The sequence below is a fragment of the Balaenoptera acutorostrata genome, chromosome 4, assembly GCF_949987535.1.
Source record: "Balaenoptera acutorostrata chromosome 4, mBalAcu1.1, whole genome shotgun sequence".
Classification (NCBI taxonomy): domain Eukaryota; kingdom Metazoa; phylum Chordata; class Mammalia; order Artiodactyla; family Balaenopteridae; genus Balaenoptera; species Balaenoptera acutorostrata.
In genome coordinates, this window is record NC_080067.1 from 140,170,680 (window position 1) to 140,194,461 (window position 23,782).

The following is a 23,782-nucleotide window of genomic DNA, read 5'->3' on the forward strand; positions in this document are numbered from 1 at the left end:
CATCAGCAACAGACTAGGTCTGATTTGGACATTGTTCCTGCCTGCGTCCTCCCAAGGCTGTTCCTCCAACCCTTCCTGAGATTCTGTGAGCTCCCCAAGATCAGGTTGAGACACTCGTTTCCTGCTTCTATCAGCCAGAGTCAGCTTCCAGTGGTTGCAACTAAAACCCCGAGCAGGCCTCCAAAAGCAAAACAGAGTGGATGTGGATCTCCCAGTCCTAAAAGCCCACCCGGGCGGGCACAGGAGTAAGACAGGAGTGAGCCATCACATCTCTGCATGATTCCCCAGCAGAGGGATTTTCAGCAGCACCTGTCCTCCAGGGCTGGGAGATCCTGGAGGCCTTCGGGGGACCAGCTGAAGCCTGAGAGTGACTAGCTGGAGACTGCAGGTGTAACAACCTCCTACCAAGAATGGGAGACACAGTGCGGCTAAGACGGGGGCAAAGAAAGGCACAGGCCCTCCAGGGCCGGGAGCTGACCCGAGTTGCTGCCCTGGCCCGCCCCATATTTTGTGTTGTGGGAGTGGAATCAGAGGCATCTCAGCCACCAGGGTCTCTAGCCACACTGAGAGATGCACTGTCCACTGTCTGAGTGCCTCCCCCCTCCCCCGGCATACATCCCCAACTCCCACCACTGATGGATGTTTGCTGAGGTCTCCCTCATATTCCATCCTCCTCATGACTCCGTGTGTCTCTTGATCGCCTCTTTAATGATGAAATCTGCTCATGTCTCTGCACGATGGATAAGAAGGGGACATGTCTACCATTTGGCCCCCAAGATGTCAGCAATCTTAGGGAACTACATCTAGACTTCCCTGTCCCGCAGGATGGCAATTTCCCTGACCCTCAGATGAAGTCAACTAAAATGCTGGATGTTATGTTTAAAAAACAACACTTCAAATGTTTCCTAGCAAGGAAGGAAGGAATATTCAGAGGCCGAAACCTAGAGAAGTTTGTCAAGTACCACCTTTCACCTTGAGGGCATTTGACAAATCCTGTAGATTTCAGCCCCTCACAAGGACTCAGGGGACAGAAGACAAAGCTCTGGGCTCACTCAAGGTGGGGCGTAAAGGAGGCCTCCCCATAAATCTGAAATCCCAAAGAACGTCCGCTACCCTGTAAAAGGCGAACCGGGAATAAGTGAATTCCATCCCACCCTCATATCAGTTTCCTGTGGCTGCCATAATAACGTGTCATAAAATTTGTGACTTAAAGCAACAGAAACTTATTCTCTGACAGTTCTGGACTTCAGAAGTCCAAAATCAGTATCACTAGGCTGAATTTAATGTGTCGAAAAAGTCTTCAGAGTTTCTAGGGGACAACCTGTTCCTGCCTCTTCCAAATGCCGGTGTTCCCTGGCTTGCGGCAGCATCACTCCAATCTCTGCCCCATAATCATATCACCTGCCCTTCCTTTGTATGTGTGTCTCCCTGTGCCTCTCTCTGATAGAGACACTTGTGGTTGCATTTAAGGCCCCCCCCCCCGATAATTATCCGGGATCACTTACCCAACTCAAGATCCTTAATTTAATCACATCTGCAAAGACCCTTTTCCCAAATAAGGTCACATTCACAGATGCCAGAGACTAGGACCTGGTACCTTTGAGGGTCATTATTCAGCCTACTACACACCCTCCCCAGGGACTACAAGCGAACCTTTTTGGCTTCGGTTTTATTTCTGAGTGGAGAGGCAAGATAATATCTTTCCTGAGAAGTTACAATCTCAAAACTGTAGGTTCGAAGCCCCAAATCACACTTTCTGGGTGGTCAAATAGAACTTCAGGGTTAACTGTTAGAAATCACAAAACCCAAAAAGAAAGCATCACAAGCAAGAGCTAGCAGAAACAACAGGCAGCTGAGCCAGATCCACCAACACTTCAGATACTGACATAAACACTCCGAGAATAGACAGTGTGCCGGGTGCTGTCAAAGAAATGTAAGAAGACATTGATAACATCAGGACAGCACAAGAGGCTGAATGATTCATAGGAACGCAAATCTCAGTGGCTTTGAGAACAAAGACTTCTTTCTCACTTAATTTTGCTTATGGCTCTCAGTCAACTGAGGGTCTGTTCTTATCTCAGTGACATCTTTATTCTAGGATCTAGGCTGAAGGACCTGCCAAATGGGGAGAGAACTGCCAGCCCCACAATAGTCCTTAGAGCTTCTGCTGGACACGGAGCATGTCACTGCTTTGCACTTCCTTTGGCCAAAAGTATGGCCAGGTGAGACGTCAGTGGAGTGGGGAAGTGTATTACTCCCCAGGGAGGAACTGCAAGTCACACAGGAGCAGTCGGGACTGTATGATTCCCTCCCAAGGAAGAGAGAGAACAACTGGGAGCAATAATTACGATCCACTGCAGACTAAGAAACGATCAAACAGATTTGGCAGGGGGTAGGGGGGGTGTTGGGGGGGGAAGAAGTAGAGGACGTGGTAAACAGACCTCTGGAAATGAAAAATATAATACAGTTGACCCTTGAACAACACACGTTTGAACTGTGTGGATCCACTTACACGCAGATTTTTCCGATAAATACATACCACAGTGCTACACAATCTGTGGATGTGGAACCACGGCTACGAGGGCCGACTGTAAAGTTATATACGTGAATTTTTGACAGTGCAGGGTTTCGGTATCCCTAACCCTCGCATTGTTCAAGGGTCAAGTGGAACTGACATATAAAAGTCAGAGGATGGGCTTAATAGCAGATTAGGAAATACTGAAGTGAAAATAAGAAAATTGGACAGAAAGGGGAGCACATTAGTCAGGATTCAGAGAAACAGAGCCAATGGGATGTGTGTGTGTGTGTGCATGCATATATATATAGAGAGAGAGAGAGAGAGAGAGAGGAGAGGAGAGAGAAAGACATTTATATTAGGGAACTGGCTCATGCAACTGTGGAGGCTGGCAAGTCTAAAATATATAGGGCAGCCAGAGACCCAGGGAAGGGTTGATGTTTCAGCTGAGTCCAACGGGCAATCTGGAGGCAGAATTACTCCTTCCCCTGGGGACCTCAGTATTTTTCCTCTCAAGGCCTTCAGCAGATTGGATGAGACCCACTGACATTACAGAGGGTAATCTGCTTTACTCAAAGTCTACTGATTGAAATGTTAATCTCATGTAAAAAAAAAATATCTTCAGAGCAACATTCAGACTGGTATTTGATCAAATATCTAAGTACTATGGCCTCACCAAGTTGACAAATAAAATTAACCATCACCAGGAGGGTAGATCTGAAGTGATTATCAAGGATGCATTACAGAGAAACATAAGGATGGAAAATATGAGAGGTTAAAATATAATATATATGAGAATAGAGTGAGATGATCTATTACATCTCTAATCACAGTCTCAGGAGGAGGGGTGAGAAAGGATGAGGCAAAAGCAATATTTGAAAAGATAATGACTGATGAAAGACACCAGTCTACAAGCTCAGGAATTCCAATAAATCTCTAGCTGGACAAAGAAGAAGAAACCACATCAGGGTGAAACTACAGGGCATCAAAAACAGAGAAGGCACATTACCTTCAAAGAAAGAACAATTAAATTATGGATGATTTCTTGATACAAATGAACTTATTTACAAAACAGAAACAGACCCACAGACTTAGAGAACGAACTTATGGTTACCAGTGGGGAAGGGTGGGGAGAAGGGATAGTTAGGGAGTTTGGGATTGACATGTACACACTGCTGTATTTAAAATTGGTAACCAACAAGGACCTACTATGTAGCACAGGGAGCTCTGCTCAATGTTATGTAACAACCTAAATGGGAAAAGAATTTGAAAAAGAATAGATACATGTATATGTATAACTGAATCACTTTGCTGTACACCTGAAACTAACACAATGTTGTTAATCAACTATACTCCAATATAAAATAAACAGCTTAAATAATAAATGATGATCTCTCAGCACTAATAAAAGCCAAAAAGTGATAGGCTACCTTCCAAGTGCACCAAAATTTTTGTCAACTTTGAACTGTATATCCTGCAAAAAATATCTTTCAGGAAAAGGGATAAAATAAAGACTCAGACAAACAAAAGTTGATGACGTTTGACATAAAAAGACCTTTTTGGATAAAGATCTAAGGGATATATTTCAGGCAGAAGGAAACTATTCCCAGATGGAAGTTATGTAAGAAGAAATACAGGAAAGAAACTGGTAAATATATGAGTAAATCTAAACAACTATTTTCTGTATAAAACAATAATAATATATACTGGGTTTAAAAAACAACTTAAACACAGGGAGGAGAACGATTGAAGATGAAACGTTCTAAGGTCCTGTTGTGTTTCAGAGGAGAATAAGATGAATCTGAGCCATGGATAAGTTAAGTATTAAAATTTCTGGAGTCACCTCATTACTAGAGAAGTGGTTCTTAATTGAGGAGGGGCAGTTTTGTCTCCCACAGGACATTTGACAATGTCTGGAAACACTTTTGATTGTCCCAACTGGCATCAAGTGAGTAGAAGCCAGGCTTTGTGATAAATACTTTACATTTATTATCTTACTTATTCTTTGTGGCTGAACCTTCCACAGGACCCTCTGAAGCCATGTAACGAAAGCCCAAGGCAGGCCATGGGAGCCGCACTAAGAGTTCATCCCAGATGTGTGACGAGGGCCATGGCCTGGGCCTTGCTGGTGCTCAGGGTGGATTCTGTGGCCTTGCCAAGTCTCTAGAGCCCGGCTATCTTGAGGAGGATGTGGGCAACTGGCTGCTGAGGCTGCAAACTTTGCAGCTAGGAAGTGAAGAAGGAGGGGAGAATCTCACCAGTGAGAAAATGTCCGAGAACTCTGAGACCAGAAAGGGATTCAGCAGGTCATCTTGTGGGCCACCATGAAGACATTGTAGCAGAAACATATGTCCTGTTTGTTTGAAAGACCCCCTGAGGGAAGCCAGCATGAGCCAACTTCCTGTCACTCCCAACCCTCCCCTTGCTGTTTTCTTCTGGAAGCCCAGCCTTGTGAGAGAGGAGCTCACTGCACTTCCTCACGGGCACTTCCTACCCTGCCCTCCGACCCCAGATCAGCCTCCAGGTCACCCTGTTCCTCCTCACCACTGTGGTTCTCAGCCACAGCTGCCAATGCAGCCACCTGGTGAGCTTTAGAAGTGTCAATGCCAGGTCTCACCCTGACCAAACAATTCCGGCTCTCTGGGGTGGGATTCAGGCATCCTAGGTTTTAAATCTCTCCCAGGTTATTCCAGGGAGTTTGCAACCAAGGTGCAGATTGCTGCTCTGTCAGAGCAGGTGTTAGAGGTTGTAAGTACTTGTTACCCTACACTCCCATCTGTCTTCCTGTTCTCTAGCCTTCAAAGGCATCACTCTTGCTTTTAATACCCAGCTAAAGGGTCCACCATCACTCTCCACTTTTACGTGACGGTCAGAAGTTATTTGGGGTTGTGAACATCTCTGGGAAGTATTTTCATGGCAGAAAACTTTCCCTCCCAGCACTGCTCCAGGCTTCTGAGCTGCTCACCACTGGCCATCTGGGAAGTAATTCTCCCCGCGGCTACCCCTTTCTCTGTGCTAGCACCTAACACAGTACCTAGTACTAAGAAGTGTCTGCTGAAATAATGGATAATAAAAGATGGTAAACTGAAGCCTTCTTGAATACCTGGTAACTACACTGAAGATCAAACAGAGACTCATTAACACACGCAGATGAAATAGAACTAATTCTGTTTAAGTAAGTTAACAGAACACAAAACATATGCAAGAGAAAAATAAAATCAGTGAAAATATTCCAGATAAAAGAAAAAGGTTATATTCTATACGGTTGTCCTGACTACTTTTAAATTGAGTTGAAGTTGTTTGTCACCTTCAACTGTATATCAGAGGTCACTCAGAATTTTACAGCATCTCAATTCTACTCCCCATTTTTAGTATTTTACTTCTTGTTGCCAAAACTGCAGCCCTTATTTTAGTTAGCAGCAGAAAAGTGGGTTAGAAATCATACCATCAGTAGCAAACTTTGTTTTAATGTTAAAAGTCATCTTTGAGCACAAGGACCAATGGTGGAGTATTTTCACCAAATGAGCTTTTAAAATTTGGCTCTTTGAAAGAAAGAAATGGAGAACCGTAATAAGGATGGACCAAATACTGTGGAAGAAAGTTAAGGTTTTTTTTAAAAGAAACTTAAGTTTTTTAAAAGTCCTGTTTCAAAGGACAGAGAAGGTAGCAAAGCAAGAAGACGCTGAGCTCACCTCTTCCCATGGGCACACCCAAATTACAACTATTTACAGAGCAACTATCGATGAGAACAACCTGAAGACCAGCGGAAAAGATTTTCCACAGCTAAAGATATAAAGATAGAACCACAATGAGACAGGTAGGAGGGGTAGAGACATTATATAGTGAAGACCCATACCCCACTATAGGCAATCCACAAATAGGAGGATAACAATTGTAGAGATTCTACCCAAGCAGGGAGGGGTCCGAGCTCCACATTGGGCTCCCTAGGCTGGGGGGTCCTGCACTGGAAAGATGAACCCCCAGAATGTGTGGTTTTGAAGGCCAGTGGGGCTTGCATACAGGAGAGGCAGAGGGCCATCAAAAACAGAGACTCTCTTCCTAAAGGGTGTGTGCAAGTTCTCACACTCTCCAAGACCCAGCACAGAGGCAGTAATTTGAAAGGAACCTGGGTCATACCCACTTGCTGATCTTGGAGAGCCTCCCAGAGAGGCAGGAGGACACTGGGATTCTCCATGGGGACATAAACATTTGTGGCAGCCATTTTTGGAATGGACACTGGTACTGGCAAGCACCATTTTAGGGTCCTCCCTCTAGCCTGTTAGTGTTGGGGGCTTACCCACCCACCAGCTGGTTGGCACCAGTCCCACAGCCACCCAGGCCAAGCAGCCAGTCACACCCACTTGTAGGCCAGCCCTGCCCTGCAGCCAGCTGCCCTAGAGCCTGGCCCCACCTACCAGGGGGCCCAGGACAAAGTCTCACCCACCAGCGGGCCAGCACCAGTCCTGGAACACCCCGGGATCCACAGCCAGCTGCCTCAGGACTCAGCTTCACCCACCAGCACACCAGCACCAGCCCCAGGACCCACAGCCAGCCACTCCAGAACCCAGCTCCTCCCACCAGTGGGCTAGCTGCCACTGCATGAGGCAGGGCCTGGCAGCCCCAACTACCAGCACACCCCCAGTAGTCAGCCCTGCCACAACAGAAGAACCCATGCAGCCCACATGGAGGACACCCCTAGAGCAATAGCTCTCATAACCAGAGGGGAGTGTGCTGCTGGGCCCCATAGGACATCTCCTATATAAGGCCACTTCTCCAAGATCAGGAAACATAACCAAGCTACCTAACACATACAAATAAACAAAGAATTAGGCAAAACAAGGCAATGGAGGAATATTTTCCAAATGTAGGAACAAGATAAAAACCTAGAAGAAGAAATGCAAATCAAAACTACAATGAGGTATCACCTCACACCAGTCAGAATGGTCATCATCAAAAAATCTACAAACAATAAATGCTGGAGAGGGTGTGGAGAAAAGAGAACCCTCCTGTACTGTTGGTGGGAATGTAAATTGATACAGCCACTATGGAGAACAGTATGGAGGTTCCTTAAAAAACTAAAAATAGAACTACCATACGACCCAGCAATCCCACTCCTGGACATATACCCTGAGAAAACCATAATTCAAAAAGATACATTCACCCAATGTTCATTGCAGCACTATTTACAATAACCAGGACATGGAAGCAACTTAAATGTCCATCAACAAAGGAGTGGATAAAGAAGATGTGGTACATGTATACAATGGAATATTACTCAACTATAAAAAGGAATGAAATTGTGCCATTTGCAGAGACATGGATGGACCTAGAGACTGTCATACAGAGTGAAGTAAGTCAGAAAGAGAAAAACAAATATCATATATTAATGCATGTATGTGGAATCTAGAAAAATGATATAGATGAACTTATTTGCAAAGCAGAAACAGAGACACAGACATAGAGAACAAATGTATGGATACCAAGTGGGGGAAGGGGGGGAAGGAGGGGGTGGGGTGAATTGGGAGATTGGAATTAACATATATACACTACTATGTATAAAATAGATAACTAATGAGAACCAACTGTATAGCACAGGGAACTCCACTCAGTGCTCTGTGGTGACCTAAATGGGAAGGAAATCCAAAAAAGAGGGGATATATGTATATGTATAGCTGAGTCACTTTGCTATACAGCAGAAACTAACACAACATTGTAAAGCAACTATACTCCAATAAAAAAATAATTAAAAATTTAAAATTTAAAAATAAAATTTAAAAATAAAAATAAATAAAATATTTTAAAATTTTTAAAAAACCTAGAAGAATAAATAAGCAAAGTGGAAATAAGCAATCCCAATAAAGATTTCAAGGTAATGATCATAAAGATGATCAACAAACTCTGGGGGACTTCCCTGGTGGTCCAGTGGTTAAAACTCTGCATTCCCAGTGCAGGGGGCCCGGGTTCGATCCCTGGTTGGGGAACTACATCCTGCATGCCGCAACTAAGAGTCTGCATGCCACAACTAAAAGATCCCACATGCTGCAACTAAAGATCCCCCATTTGGCAACAAAGATCCCACATGCTGTAACTAAGACCTGACACAGCCAAAGAAAGAAAGAAAGAAAGAAATATTAAAAAAAAAAAAACTCTGGAGAAGAATGAGTGAACACAGTGAGAACTTTAATAAAGAGTTAGAAAATATAAAGAAGAACCAAACAGAGCTGAGGAACACAGTAACTGAAATAAAAAATACACTAGAAGAAATCAACAGTAGATTAGATGATACAGAGGAATGGATCAGCAAACTGGAAGTAAGAGTAGTGGGAATAACCCAAGCTGAACAGAAAAAAAAAGGAGAAAAAGAATTTTTTAATTAGGATAGTTTAAGAGACCTCTGGGACAACATCAAGCATATTAACATTCGCATATTAAGGGTCCCAGAAGGAAAAGATAGGAGAAAGGGGCACAGAACTTATTTGAAGAAATAGTAGCTGAAAAATTCCCTAACCTGGGAAAGGAAACAGACATCCAGGTCTAAGGAGCATACAGAGTCCCAAACAAGATGAACTCAAAGAGGTCCACACCAAGACACACCATAAGTAAAATGGCAAAATAAAGAGAGAATCTTAAAAGCAGCAGGGAAAAAGCAACTAGTTACATATAAAGCAACTCTGATAAGGCTATCAGCTGACTTTCAGCAGAAACTTTGCCAGCCAGAAGGAAGTAGCATGATGTATTTAAAGTGATGAAAGGAAAAAACCTACAGCCAAGAATACTGTACTTGGCAAGGATATTATTCAGATTTGAAGGAAAGATAAAGAGTTTTATAGACAACTAAAACTAAAAGAGTTCAACACCACTAAACTGGCTTTATAAGAAATGTTAAAGGGACTCCTCTAAGCAGAAAAGAAAAGGCCACAGCTAGAAATATAAAAATTATAAAAGAAAAATCTCATTGGTAAAGGCAAATATACAGTAAAGATAGTAGACCAACCACTTATAAAGCTAGTAGGAGGTTAAAAGAAAAAAAGTATTAAAACCATCTATATCCACAATAAATATTTAAGGGATACACAAAACAAAAAGATGCAATTTGAGGTCAAATATATTAAACAGGGGAGGGGGGAGTGAAAATGCAAGGTTTGGCATGTATTCTAATTTAATAGAGCATCAAATTAAAATAATTTTATATATATCCTTATGGTAACCACAAACCAAAAATCTTTAATAGATACCCACAGAAAAAAAGAGAATGAAATCCAAACACAACACTAAAGATAGTCATCAAATCACAAGGGAAGAGAGCAAAAGAAGAAAGGAACAAAAAAGAACTACAAAAACAACCATAAAACAATTAACAAAATGGCACTAAGTACATAGCTATCAATAATCACTTAAAATGTAAATGGACTTACTGCTCCAATCAAAAGACATAGAGTGGCTGAACAGATACAAAAATAAGATCCATCTATACGCTGCCTGCAAGAAACTCACTTCAGATCTAAAGACACACACAGACTGAAAGTGAGGGATGAAAAAAGGTATTCCATGCAAATGGAAATGGAAAGAAAGCCAGGGTAGCAATACTCATGTCAGAAAAAACGGACTTTAAAATAAAGACTGTAACAAGAGATAAGGACATTACATAATGATCAAGGGCTCAATCCAACAAGAAGATATAACAACTGTAAATGTATATGCACCCAACATAGGAGCACCTAAATACATAAAGCAAATATTAAAAGACATACAGGGAGAAAACTGATGGTAACACAATAATAGTAGGGGACTTCAATACCACATTTACATCAATGGACAGATCATTCGGGCAGAAAATCACTATGTAAACACTGGCCTTAAATGATGCATTAAACCAAATGAGCTTAGTATATAGAACATTCCATCCAAAAGCAGAATACACATTCTCTTCAAGTGCACATGAAACATTCTCCAGAATAGATCATGTGCTAGGCCACAAAACAAGTCTCAGTAAATTTAAGAAGACTGAAATCATATCAAGAATCTTTTCTGACCACAGTTCTATGAGACTAGAAATCAACTACAAGGAAAAAAATGCAAAAACCACAAGCACATGGAGGCTAAATAATATGCTATTAAACAACCAATGGGTCACTGAAGAAATCAAAGAAGAAATCAAAAATACCTGCAGACAAATGAAAATGGAAATACAATGATCCAAAATCTATGGAACACTGCAAAAGCCATTGTAAGAGGGAGGTTTATAGTGCTAAAGCCTACCTCAAGAAACAAGAAAAATCTCAAATAAACAACCTAAACTTACACCTAAAGGAACTAGAAAAAGAACAAAACCCCAAAGTTAGTAGGAGGAAAGAAATCATAAAGATCATAGCAGAGGGCTTCCCTAGTGGTGCAGTGGTTGAGAATCTGCCTGCCAATGCAGGGGACACGGGTCCGAGCCCTGGTCTGGGAAGATCCCACATGCCGTGGAGCAACTAGGCCTGTGAGCCACAACTACTGAGCCTGCACGTCTGGAGCCTGTGCTCCGCAACAAGAGAGGCCGCGATGGTGAGAGGCCCGTGCACCGCGATGAAGAGTGGCCCTGCTTGCCGCAACTAGAGAAAGCCCTCGCACAGAAACAAAGACCCAACACAGCCAAAAATAAATAAATAAAGGAGTTCCTTTAAAAAAAAAAAAAAGATCATAGCAGAAATAAATTAAAGAGAAGCTAAAAAAAATAGAAAAGATCAATGAAACTAAGAGCTGGTTATTTGAGAAAATAAACAAAATTCATAAACCATTAGTCAGACTCATCAAGAAAAAAAGAGAGGGCACAAAAAAATAAACTCAGAAATGAGGTTACAACAAACACCACAGAAATAGAAAGCATCATAAGAGATTACTACAAACAATTTTACACCAATAAAATGGACAACCTAGAAAGAATACATAAATTCCTAGAAATGTATAGTCTCCCAAAACTGAATCAGGAAGGAATAGAAAATATGAACAGACTGATTACCAGTAATGAAACTGAGTCACTAATCAATAAACTCCCAACAAACAAAAGTCCAAGACCAGGTGGCTTCACAGGTGAATTCTATCAAACATTTAAAGAAGAGTTGATGCCTATCCTTCTCAAACTATTCCATAAAATTGAAGAGGAAGGAATGCTTCCAAACTCATTCTCCAAAGCCAGAATCACCCTGATACCAAAACCAGACAAAGACACCACATGCAAAAAAAATTGCAGGCCAATATCCCTGATGAACAGAGATGCAAAAATCCTCAAAAAATATTAGCAAACTGAATTCAACAATACATTAGAAGGATCACACACCATGATCAAGTGGGATTTATGCCAGGGATGCAAGGATGGTTCAATATCCGCAAATCAATCTATATGATACACTACATTAACAAATTGAAGAATAATAATCATATGATCATTTCAATAGCTGCACAAAAAGCTTTGGCAAAATTCAACATCCATTCATGATAAAAATTGTCAGCATAGTGGATATAGAGGGGATATACCTCAACATAATAAAGGTCATATATGATAAGCCCACAGTTAACATCATACTTAATGGTGAAAAGCTGAAAGCGTTTCCTCTAAGATCAGGAACAAGACAAGGATGCCTACTCTCACCACTTTTATTCAATATATTATTGGAAGTCCTAACCACAGCAATCAGACAGGAAAAAGATAAAAGGAATCCAACTGGAGAGGAAGTAGTGAAACTGTGACTGTGACTGCAGACGACATGATACCATACATAGAAAATCCTCAAGTTGCTGCCAAAGAGCTACTAGAGCTTATCGATGAATTCAGTACAGTACGAGGATGCAAAATTAATACACAAAAATCTGTTGCATTTCTATACACTAACAACAAACTTTCAGAAAGAGAAATTAAGAAAACAAACCCATTTACAATCACAGCAAAAAGAATAAAATACCTAGGAATAAATTGAACTAAGGAGGTAAAAGACCTATACTCAAAAAACTATAAGACAGTGATGAACGAAATTGAAGACAACACAAACAGATGGAGAGGTATACCATGTTTATGGATTGGAAGAATCAGTATTGTTAAAATGACCATACTACCCAAGGCAATCTATAGATTCAATGCAATCCCCATCAAAATACCAATGGCATTTTTCACAGAAGTAGAACAAACAATTCTAAAGTTTGTATGAAAATACAAAAAACCCTGATTAACCAAAATAATTTTGAGAAAGAAGAACAAAGCTGGAGATATCATGCTCCCTGATTTCAAAAGGCACTACAGTCATCAAAACAGTATGGTTAAAAAAAACAAAAACAAAAAAACCAGTATGGTACTGGCACAAAAACAGACACATAGCTCAATAGAACAGAATAGAGAGCCCAGAAATGAACCCACACTTACATGGGCGATTAACCTATGACAAAGGAGGCAAGAACATACAATGGGGAAAAGACACCCTCTTCAATGAATTGTGTTGGGAAAATTGAACAGAAACATCACTAATCAGCAGGGAAGTGCAAATCAAAACCGTGAGATATCACCTCACACCTGTCAGAATGACTATTATCAAAAAGACAAGAAAAAACACTGTTGATGAGGATGTGGAGAGAAGGGAACCTTCATGCACTGTTGGTGAGAATGTAAATTGGTACAGACACTATGGAAAACAGCGTGGAGTTTCTTCAAAAAATTAAAAATAGATCTACCATACAATACAGGAATTCCACTTTTGGATATTTTTCCAAAGAAAACAAAAACACTAATTTGAAAAGATATATGCACCCCTATGTTCATCACAGCATTATTTACAATAGCCAAGATATGGAAAAAAACTAAGGGTCCATTGATAGATGAATGGATAAAGATGATGTGGCACATATACAATGGAATATTACTCAGCCATACAAGGAATTAAATCTTATCATTTTTGACAACATGGATGGAACTAGAGGGTATTATGTTAAGTGAAATGAGTCAGACCAAGAAAGACCAATACCATATGATTTCACTTGGATGTGGAATCTAAAAAACAAATGAACAAACATTACAAAACAGGAACAGACTCATAAATACAGAGAACAAACAGGTGGTTGCCAGAGGGGAGGAGCCATGGGGATGAATAAAATAGGTAGGGGAGATTGAGAGGTACCAACTTCCAGTTACAAAATACATGAGTCTTGGGGATGAAATGCATAGCATGGGAAGTATAGTCAGTAATATTATAATAACTTCACATGGTCATGGTAACTAGCTCTATCATGGTGATCACTTTGTAATCTGTATTTGTAGAGAAATAGAGAATCACTATGTTGTACACCTGGAACTAACATAGCATTGTAGGTCAATTATACTTCAATTTTTAAAAATTTTTTCCCTTTCTTTTTATAGCCTTCCAGAGATTCTATGTAGAACTCATGGCTAGAAAACATGGTCTTAAAGAATGACAGCAGATTGCATTTGCCAAATAAAACAAGAGAACGACACACAGATGGTTTCTATTTTAAACCAGAGGAAGATTTTGTGGCTGATCACAATGCTGGGGGACTCCAGGAAGCTGTACAGAGAAGCGACACTAGTGGTATTGGTGCAAAGAACACAGGAAGTTCCCAGCCAACCCCTAAATCACATTAGTGGCCCCACTCAGTCTTGCCCTGACATCCTGTGTGTACTGCAACTTCAGCATTTAACAAAAAATAAATAACAGCTGTACTGAGATATAATTCAGATACCATACAATTCACCCATCTAAAGTGTAGGGTCCGAAATTTTTTAGTATATTCACAAGGTTGTACGGACATCATCCCTATCAATGCAGAACATTTTTATCACCCCCCCAAAGAGGCCTCCTATCCGTTAGCAATCACTCCCCATTCCTCGCATCACCTCCCAGCCCTAGGCAACCACTAATCTACTTTCTGTGTCAATGGATTTGCCTATTCTGGACAATTCATGTAAGTGGAATGATATTGTATGTGACCCTTTGTGACTGGCTTCTTTCACTTAGCATGTTTTCAAGGTTCATCCATGCTGTAGCATGTAGCGATACTTCATTTCTTCTTATTGCTGTGTACTATTCCATTGTATGGATTCACCACTTTTTGTTTATCCATTCATCAGCTGATGGACAGCTGGGTTGTTTCCACTTTTTGACTAGTATGAATAATACTGCTATGAACATTTGTGTAGAGCAGGTTTTTGTGTAGACATGTGTTTTCAGTTCCCTTGAGTGTATAACCAGGACTGGAATTGCTAGGTCGTTGGACAATTTTATGTTTAGCTCTTTGATGAACTGCCAGACTGTTTTCCCAAGCAGTTTAGCACCTTTTAACATTGTCTTTTCACAGCGTTGGTTTCACACTCTTAGTTATTAAAGTGGTGGGACCATATCCTTGTCTTCCCCAGCACTTAGAACAACAAAGGGGCTACTAGATGGTTGCTGAGACTTCTGCCGATTTAAAGTTCTCTATTCTTCGGGGCCCATCAGTCCACCAATTACCTTTACACTCACGGTGAGACAGAGAAATATTTCTTGGTAAAGTTTTACGTGCTTTTATTCCCCCTCCCCAAGCTAACTCGGCGTTACCTCTTCCTTTATTAGTCTCTTTTCTCTTATAATTTCTGCTGCCAGCCCTTGGCTGGTCCAGAGCTGTCAGGATTTCTTTTCATGGGCTCCATGTCTTCATCTGCCTCATTCGTACTCAGTGGGAAAAGTGATGGGGTGAGGGGAGTGTAGGCAAGAGGGTCTGTGTCCAGGCTGGGTTAGGGAATTAAGGGAGGGGGAAGGGAGGAGGGAACGCCCAAGAACTGAATCCAGTGGATTCGAGAGATATACACTATTGATTCTCCTTGAAAAGGACAGAGAATAAACATTCAGAGAGAGGAGTGCCTAGTTAGCTGGCTCTATATATCAGTATTGGATAAATTTCATTAGTACTTTTTCAACTAAATATCTCCAACCCCCCAAAATCTCCCTCAACTCAAATTATCCTCTGGGCCATGGTTAATGGATTCTCTACATTATGAGTCAAACTGGAGAATTTCATGATCTGAGGACCCTGATCTGCTCATGGACTCCTGGCACTTCCTTTGCCCTCATTCCACTGGCCCCTCTCCAGCCTCCCCCGCCCGTATTTCTCACTGGTCCACAGTGAAGTCTGCCAAGTCTTCTAGCCTTGGAGGCCAGAGCTCCTTCCAAAGCGCCCTTAACTATGCTAATCTCTGGCTTTGATTTGCCCAGCAGCACGTTGTCACCCCATCTGTGCTTTCCTGTCTGAGTTGCTTTGATGGTGAAGCCAGAAGCAAAAATAGGTAAATAGTTTTGCTTCCTCTTGGTTCTGCATTTACAAAACCCCTTCTACCCAAAGCAGAGGGCCTGCCCCACTTTGTTCTTCCTGCTGCAAATGTGGCTTCTCAGAAGCGCACTTCTAGAAGATACTTGGCTCCTTCTGGTGCTGTGGTCTCGCTGGCACTCTTGTTAGCAGCTTCTAGTCACCAACACTTGCCTGGAGCTGTGTGCCCACCTTGAACCTTTAGAATGGATCCTCTTTGAGTCTGAGCTCAAAAAACATTAATGGGTGAACATTATTTAGTTATACTCCTCTTCACTTTCGTGTATTGCCTCTTCCTCTACTGGGCCTTGGTGACAGCCTTGATTTGTTCTAAAACATTTGGAAATGACCTTCTTACAGTCTACGATTTCAGCATCTCTAAGCTTTTCCATGACTGGGTCGTCATCTCCACTTTGTCCACATGGGCATCATTCAATCATTCAATCGTGGAATTATTCAGGCAGCAGGACGGGATAGGGTAGGGATGGGATAGACTGAAAAATAGCCCCCTAAAAAGATATCCAGGTCCTTACCCCTGGAACCTGTGAATGTGACTTTATTTGGAAAAAGGATCTTTGCAGATGGGATTAAGGTCAAGGTCTTGAGATAAAGACATTATCTTGGATTATCTGGGTGGGCCTTAAATGCCCCTACAAGTGTCCTTATATGAGAGGCGGGTGGCGGGGGGGGGGGGGGGGGGGGGGGTGGGATATTCCGTGGATAGGAGAGGAAGAGGTGATGTGAACACGGAGGCAGAGATTGGAGTGACGTGGCCACAAGTCAAGAAATGTCTGGAACCACCAGAGCTGGAAAGAACAGATTCTCTTTTAGAGCCTCTGGAAGAGCTCAGCCTTACCAACACCTGGATTTCAGGCTTCTGGTCTCCAGAACTGTGGGAGACCGATTTCTGTTGTTTTAAACCACTCAGATTATGGTAATTTGTCAAGGCAGCCGCAGGAAACTAACAGGGAAGTGAACGGCTCCATTGTTTTAACCTGACCAGTTATAACCTCTTTTTTGTTTTGTTTTGTTTTTTTGTTTGTTTTTTGTTTTTTTTAACATCTTTATTGGAGTATAATTGCTCTACAATGGTGTGTTAGTTTCTGCTTTATAACAAAGTGAATCAGTTATACTTATACATATATCCCCATATCTCTTCCCTCTTGCATCTGCCTCCCTCCCACCCTCCCTATCCCACCCCTCTGGTGGTCACAAAGCACCCACCTGATCTCCCTGTGCTACGCAGCTGTTTCCCACTAGCTATCTATTTTACATTTGGTAGTGTATATATGTCCTTGCCACTCTCTCACTTTGTCCCAGTTTACCCTTCCCCCTCCCCGTGTCCTCAAGTCCATTCTTTAGTAAGTCTGCGTCTTTAATCAAGACAGTATGGTACTGGCACAAAAACAGAAATATAGATCAATGGAACAGGATACAAAGCCCAGAGATAAACCCACGCACATATGGTCACCTTATCCTTGATAAAGGAGGCAAGAATATACAATGGAGAAAAGACAGCCTCTTCAATAAGTGGTGCTGGGAAAACTGGACAGCTACATGTAAAAGAATGAAATTAGAACACTCCCTGACACCATACACAAAAATAAACTCAAAATGGATTAAAGACGTAAATGTAAGGCCAGACACTAGAAAACTCTTAGAGGAAAACATAGGCAGAACACTCTATGACGTAAATCACAGCAAGATCCTTTTTGACCCAGCTCCTACAGAAATGGAAATAAAAACAAAAATAAACAAATGGGACCTAATAAAACTTAAAAGCTTTTGCACAGCAAAGGAAACCATAAACAAGACGAAAAGACAACTCTCAGAATGGGAGAAAATATTTGCAAATGAAGCAACTGACAAAGGATTAATCTCCAAAATTTACAAGCAGCTCATGCAGCTCAATATCAAAAAAACAAACAACCCAATCCAAAAATGGGCAGAAGACCTAAATAGACATTTCTCCAAAGAAGATATACAGATTGCCAACAAACACATGAAAGAATGCTCAACATCATTAATCATTAGAGAAATGCAAATCAAAACTATGAGATATCTCACACCGGTCAGAATGGCCATCATCAAAAAATGTACAAACAGTAAATGCTGGAGAGGGTGTGGAGAAAAGGGAACCCTCTTGTACTGTTGGTGGGAATGTAAATTGATACAGCCACTATGGAGAACAGTATGGAGGTTCCTTAAAAAACTAAAAATAGAACTACCATACGACCCAGCAATCCCACTACTGGGCATATACCCAGAGAAAACCGTAATTCAAAAAGAGTCATGTACCACAATGTTCATTGCAGCTCTATTTACAATAGCCAGGACATGGAAGCAACCTAAGTGTCCATCGACAGATGAATGGATAAAGAAGATGTGGCACATATATACAATGGAATATTACTCAGCCATAAAAAGAAGGGAATAAAGACGCAGACTTATAACCTCTTTTTAATGTTTAAAATGGGGAGGAGGGCAAGCTGATTGTATGGGAACCTGATACCACCCTCTCCTCAGCAAGGTACTAACCTGAGGACTGACTGCCTGCTGTCTCGTATCCTGAACTCTAGTTCAGACAACGCTCAAGCCAATCCACTCCCTAGGGGGGAAAAAATGGGAAAAAAAAAGTCTGTTTCATGCAACAAAGACTCAATGTGATTTTTCTCCCTGAGTCAAGATCACGTGCTGTCTCCTGGCTACCTCACCACTTGTGTCTGGGCCAAGAAGACATCAAACACAGCCTTAGTTTCCACGCCCATCAGAACTCTTCATTCAACAGCCACTAACATACAGGCTGGCACTTTATGAGCTGGATTATTGCCCTGGGTTTGTGGCTAAAAATATGCCCAGAAGGTTAAAACTATGGGGATAAAGTCTCTGAGCAGGAGAAATCTGGGCAAGGACAGACTTTAGATTGAATTGAACAGTTCTGCAAAAAACAGGAAACCCAAGGCAGCTGAGACTTCCTTTCCTTTGAGGGTGACAGTGTGCACTTGCCCCGATGGAGCAGGAAGGAGTAACAGCCAATCCTGTGTGCAGGCCCTGTTCTAAGCCCTTCTGCATTTTTATTTAATTCCCACAACAGCCCTATGAAGCAGATACTATTATTTGCCTCATTTTTCAAATGTTGAAACCAAAACACAGAGAGGTTAAGTAACTTACCTGAGATCACACAGGGAAGAAGTGACAGAGCAGGGATTTGAAGCTAGGTGGTCTGGCTCCAGAGTCTGTGGTCTTACTCACCTATGCCAGGCAGACTCTGAGATGGTCACCCCTGATCCCCATCTCTTGGTAGTCACACCTTTGAGTAATCCGCTCCTCTTGAGTATGGATGGTACCTATGAGTTAATAGAATGCAACAAAGGGAACAGGATGCTGCTTCTGTATTTAGGTTACAGGTGATTGTGGTTCCCATCTTTCTGGCAGACTCTCTGTAGTGCCTTCTCAGCTTGCACCCTTTGAGGGTAGAAGAGCCCACGTGGGGACTTCCCTAGTGATCCAGTGGTAAAGAATCCACCTTCCAACGCAGGGGACAAGGGTTCGATCCCTGGTCAGGGAACTAAGATCCCACATGCCATGGGGCAACTAAGCCCGCACGCCGCAACTACTGAGCTCGCGTGCCTCAACAATAGAGCCCACGTGCCGCAAACTACAGAGCCCACGTACTCTGAAACCCGCAGGCCACAACTAGAGAGAAGCCCGCGCACCACAACAAAAGCCCGCATGCCTCAGCGAAGATCCCACGTGCCCCAACTAAGACCCAACGCAGCCAAATAAATTAAAATAAATAAATAAAATAAATATTAAAAAAGAAAAAAAAGAAAAGCCCACATGACAAGGACCTGAGGCGGCCTCCAGTCACTAGTTAGCAAGGACTTGAGATCCTCAGTCTAACGGAGGTAGGAGGTAGATGGGCCCCTGGGCTGGACAGCTGGTGTTTGTCAAATGGAGTAAAATTGAAGCTTTGTTTTCCCTAGACACTCCAAGGACAAAGTTAGTGGCAAAAGCTGAGCTCTGCTGAAGTAAAGAGATAAGGTGACCACTACTGAGGTCAAGGAAAACTTCTCTGGCTGCGCATGCTCAGGAAGGCTCCTTGGGGGTCAAAAAGGGAGGGGTGCCACCCCATAATAGGTGTTGTCAAGCCTCCCACAGGCCCCCACGCTGGAATCCATCTTGGCGGAAAGTTGCACAGGCAGATGGGGGAGGACACTAGTACAGGTCAGCTGTGGGAAAAGAAACAAGATAATTGGCCAAAGGTAAACAAAGACCCGGAAGAACCGCCCTATATAAATGACTTAACCGCCTCTTTACTGCACCCCTCATTCAGGATGCCCACACCCTTTCTCTCCATGTGTGTATTTCTGCCTTGCTTCTGACTTAAATATGTAAAATGTTTCTCTGTGTGCTCTCCCATATGTTGTGCTGTGTCTCTAATAATAAACTGTTTACCTGTTTTTACAGTTTTTGCCTCCTTGAAACATTCTTGCTTTCAAACAGGGGCAAGAGCCAGGGCCACTTTGCTTCTAGCCTCTAGCCCCTGGTGGTCTAGTGGCTAAGATTCCTACTTTTTCATCCAAGCTACCCAGCTTCAATTCCTAGACAGGGAACTAAGATCTCTCTTCAGGACCACTCACTGCTCTCTCTCCAAGATCATAACAGCCCTAAAGAAACTAAATTCTGCCAACAACCCTGTGAACTTAAAAGTGGATTCTTCCCTTACAACACAGGGAATACAGCCAATATTTTATAACAACTATAAGTGGAGTCTAACCTGTAAAAATTGTTAATCATGAGAGTGTACACCTGAAACTTATATAATATTGTACCTCAACTATACTTCAATAAAAAAATAAAGAAAAAGTGGATTCTTCTCCAGTGGACCCTCATCCTGGCTGACACCTTGAGAGACCCTAAACAGAGGAGCCAGCCAAGCTCTGCCTGGATTCCTGACCCATAGAAACTGAGATAATAATGTTGTTTTAAGCTGTTATGTTTGGGGTTATTTGTTATGCAGCCATAGATGACTGATACAGCCCCCTGGGGTTGAGTCCTACCTTAGCCAGCCACAAGCCCACTGACCATGCACCATCCTGGGCCTCAAGTTCCTCATCCTCTCAGTGAGAGATGGGTTCGTTTCGTTCATTCACTCAACAGATATTTACTGAGCAACTATCTGGTGCAGAACCAGATGCAGTTCTAGGTGCTGGAGATACAACAGAGAAGGAAACAGAGTCCCCTCCTTCTTGGGGCTTATATTTTAGTGAAGGGAGATAGATGTGATAGTTAATTTTATGTGTCAACTGAGCCACAGGGTGCCCAGATATTTGGCTAAACATTGTTCTGAGTGTGTCTGTGAGGATTCTGGATGAGATTAACACTTGATTAGGTAGACTGAGTAAAGCAGGTCACCTTCCCCAATGTGGAAGGGCCTCAGCTAATCCACTGGAGGCCTGAATAGAACAAAAGAGAGAATTTATTCTCTTTGCCTGGCCGTTTTCAAGCTGGGTCATTTGTCTTTCCTCCTGCGCCTGGACTGGAACGTATACCATCAGCTCTCCTGATTCTCGGGCCTTCAGGCTTGTATTGGAATTACACCGTGAGTTCTCCTGGGTCTCCAGCCTACAGACAGCAGATCATGGGACTTCTCAGCCTCCATAGTTGCATGAGACAATTCCTATAATAAATTTCTTTATGTATACATACATATATGTATATATACATACATATATACACATGTATACAAATATACACACATACATATATATGTGTGTGTGTGTGTGTGTGTGTGTGTATTATATCCTATTGGTTCTGTTTCTCTAGAGAAATACAGTAGACAATGACAGATATGTAAATGAGTCATATGGCAGGTTGCTATGGGGAAAAATAAAGCCAAGGATTGTGGACAAGGAAAGCTGGGAGGCAGGAGGGAGATCACAGATGGCCTCAGTAAAGATGAGACCTTTGAGGAAGAGACCTGAAGGAGGTGAGGGAGAAAGAGCTGCAGCTGTTTGGGGAAGAGCATTCCCAATAGAGGGAACAGCAAGTGCAAAGGAGCATGCTTTGCATGAGCAAGGATGGGCAAGGGGGCCAGTGCGGCTACAATGGAGGGACCCGGGGCGGGGGGTGGGGCGAGAGGAGACAGAGAAAGTCCTCCAGGTACCACAGCCAACAGGTAATGGACTGAGACCCAAGAGGTCTGAGTCCAGAGCCTGAGGTCTTAATCACCACCCTTCCCTGCTTCTCCTCCTGAGGATGCCCTTTTGCAATGCCTTGCAGATAAGAGATAGGCAATGATTATATTGCAGGAGTGGGAGGGAGATTCCAGTCTTTTTCTCTACACATATACACAGAAACTCTCTTCTCTTCCCTCCATTTAAGCCTCTATTAACTGACTTGCTCCAGCCCACTATACAACTTACTTCCGATGTCTGCTGGGAAGCTCAGAGCCAGTAGAGGACTTTCAATTTTCTTCCTCGCTGTGTGTTAAACAAGAGTCAGTTGCTACAGTGCCAAGTTGCCTCTCATGTATCTTGATGTTTTTGCTCCATTTGAAAGAAACAAACCTGGAAATCAAAAGTGGTTTCTAGTATAGTGTGGTTTGTGCAAGACTGACGATGTGAAACTCCACTCAGCAATTCCATGCTCGACAGAAAGGCCTCAGCCCCTCATCATGAAACCCAGCCAATTGGACATATTTATTTATCTCCATTCTTCCCCTAGGAGGGCAAGCAGACCTCAACTCAAATCCTAGCTGCGTCATTTTCCAACCAACCACCTTGAGGACGTAAGGTGTCAAGAGTCTGCTTCCAAGCACAGAAAACCTCAACCCAAGTCACATTAACAGAATACAGTAGCAGAAACCCACATGTACAATAGCGGAAGAAGAGAAAAAAGAGACAAGAGATGTTGACAGATATTTGGAATCTGGAAAGTCAATAAAGGAACAGCACTTAGCAGAGTAGAGAGACCTGAAAATTAAGTATCTCAGGAAAGGGCTGCCCATGAGAAGCCAGCTGGTTAAGAACAAGGAGCCCCCAGAAAGTTTCCAGAAACAGAAGTGCCAAGCACCCCAGAGACAGGCCCACGGGACGAAGTTGGAAATGGGGGAGCTGGTCGTGTGTAGGGCAGTTTTTAGTCCCTCCGGGTCCCCTCCCAGCTTGCACGTAGTCAGCTACCCTTCCTCAAATCCCCCTGGTTTATTCTCTTCAAAAAATTGAGAAGTTGGGGAAGTTAGGAGCCCTGGTGCTCAGAGCTAGTGGGAGTGAGGCACTGTATTTAGGGGACTGAGCTTAAACCTACAACCAAGGAGACTCCAGCCCTCCTCCCCAGGTCCTCTTCCAGGGTGGCGGCCAGGCAGACATAAACCATCTCCGCCCTCCCCCAGGCAGGAGACCTCTTCTCTTAAGAAATTGGCCATACCCTGAGAAAAAGCCTGCCGATACCAGAAGCTGGGGGTTCCCCTCCAGCCCTTCCATCAGCAAGCCGCAGCTGTGTATACAGAGAGTCCACGCATCACTCAATACCTGTCTTAAAAGCGGTCAGACAGCAAGGACACCAGACATAGGAGGAAAGACATACCAGAACTGAGGGCACAAAAGAAGTCAGAGGAGGGACTTCCCTGGTGGCGCAGTGGTTAAGAATCCGCCTGCCAGTGCAGAGGATGCAGGTTCGAGCCCTGGTCCAGGAAGATCCCACACGGCACGGAGCAATTAAGCCCGTGTGCCAAAACGACTGAGCCTGTGCTCTAGAGCCCGCGAGCCACAACTACTGAGCCCGTGTGCCACAACTACTGAAGCCTGCATGCTTAGAGCCCATGCTCCGCAACAAGAGAAGCCACCACAGTGACAAGCCCACGCACCGCAACGAAGAGTAGCCCCCGCTCACCGCAACTAGAGAAAGCCCGCGCGCAGCAACGAAGACCCAACACAGCCAAAA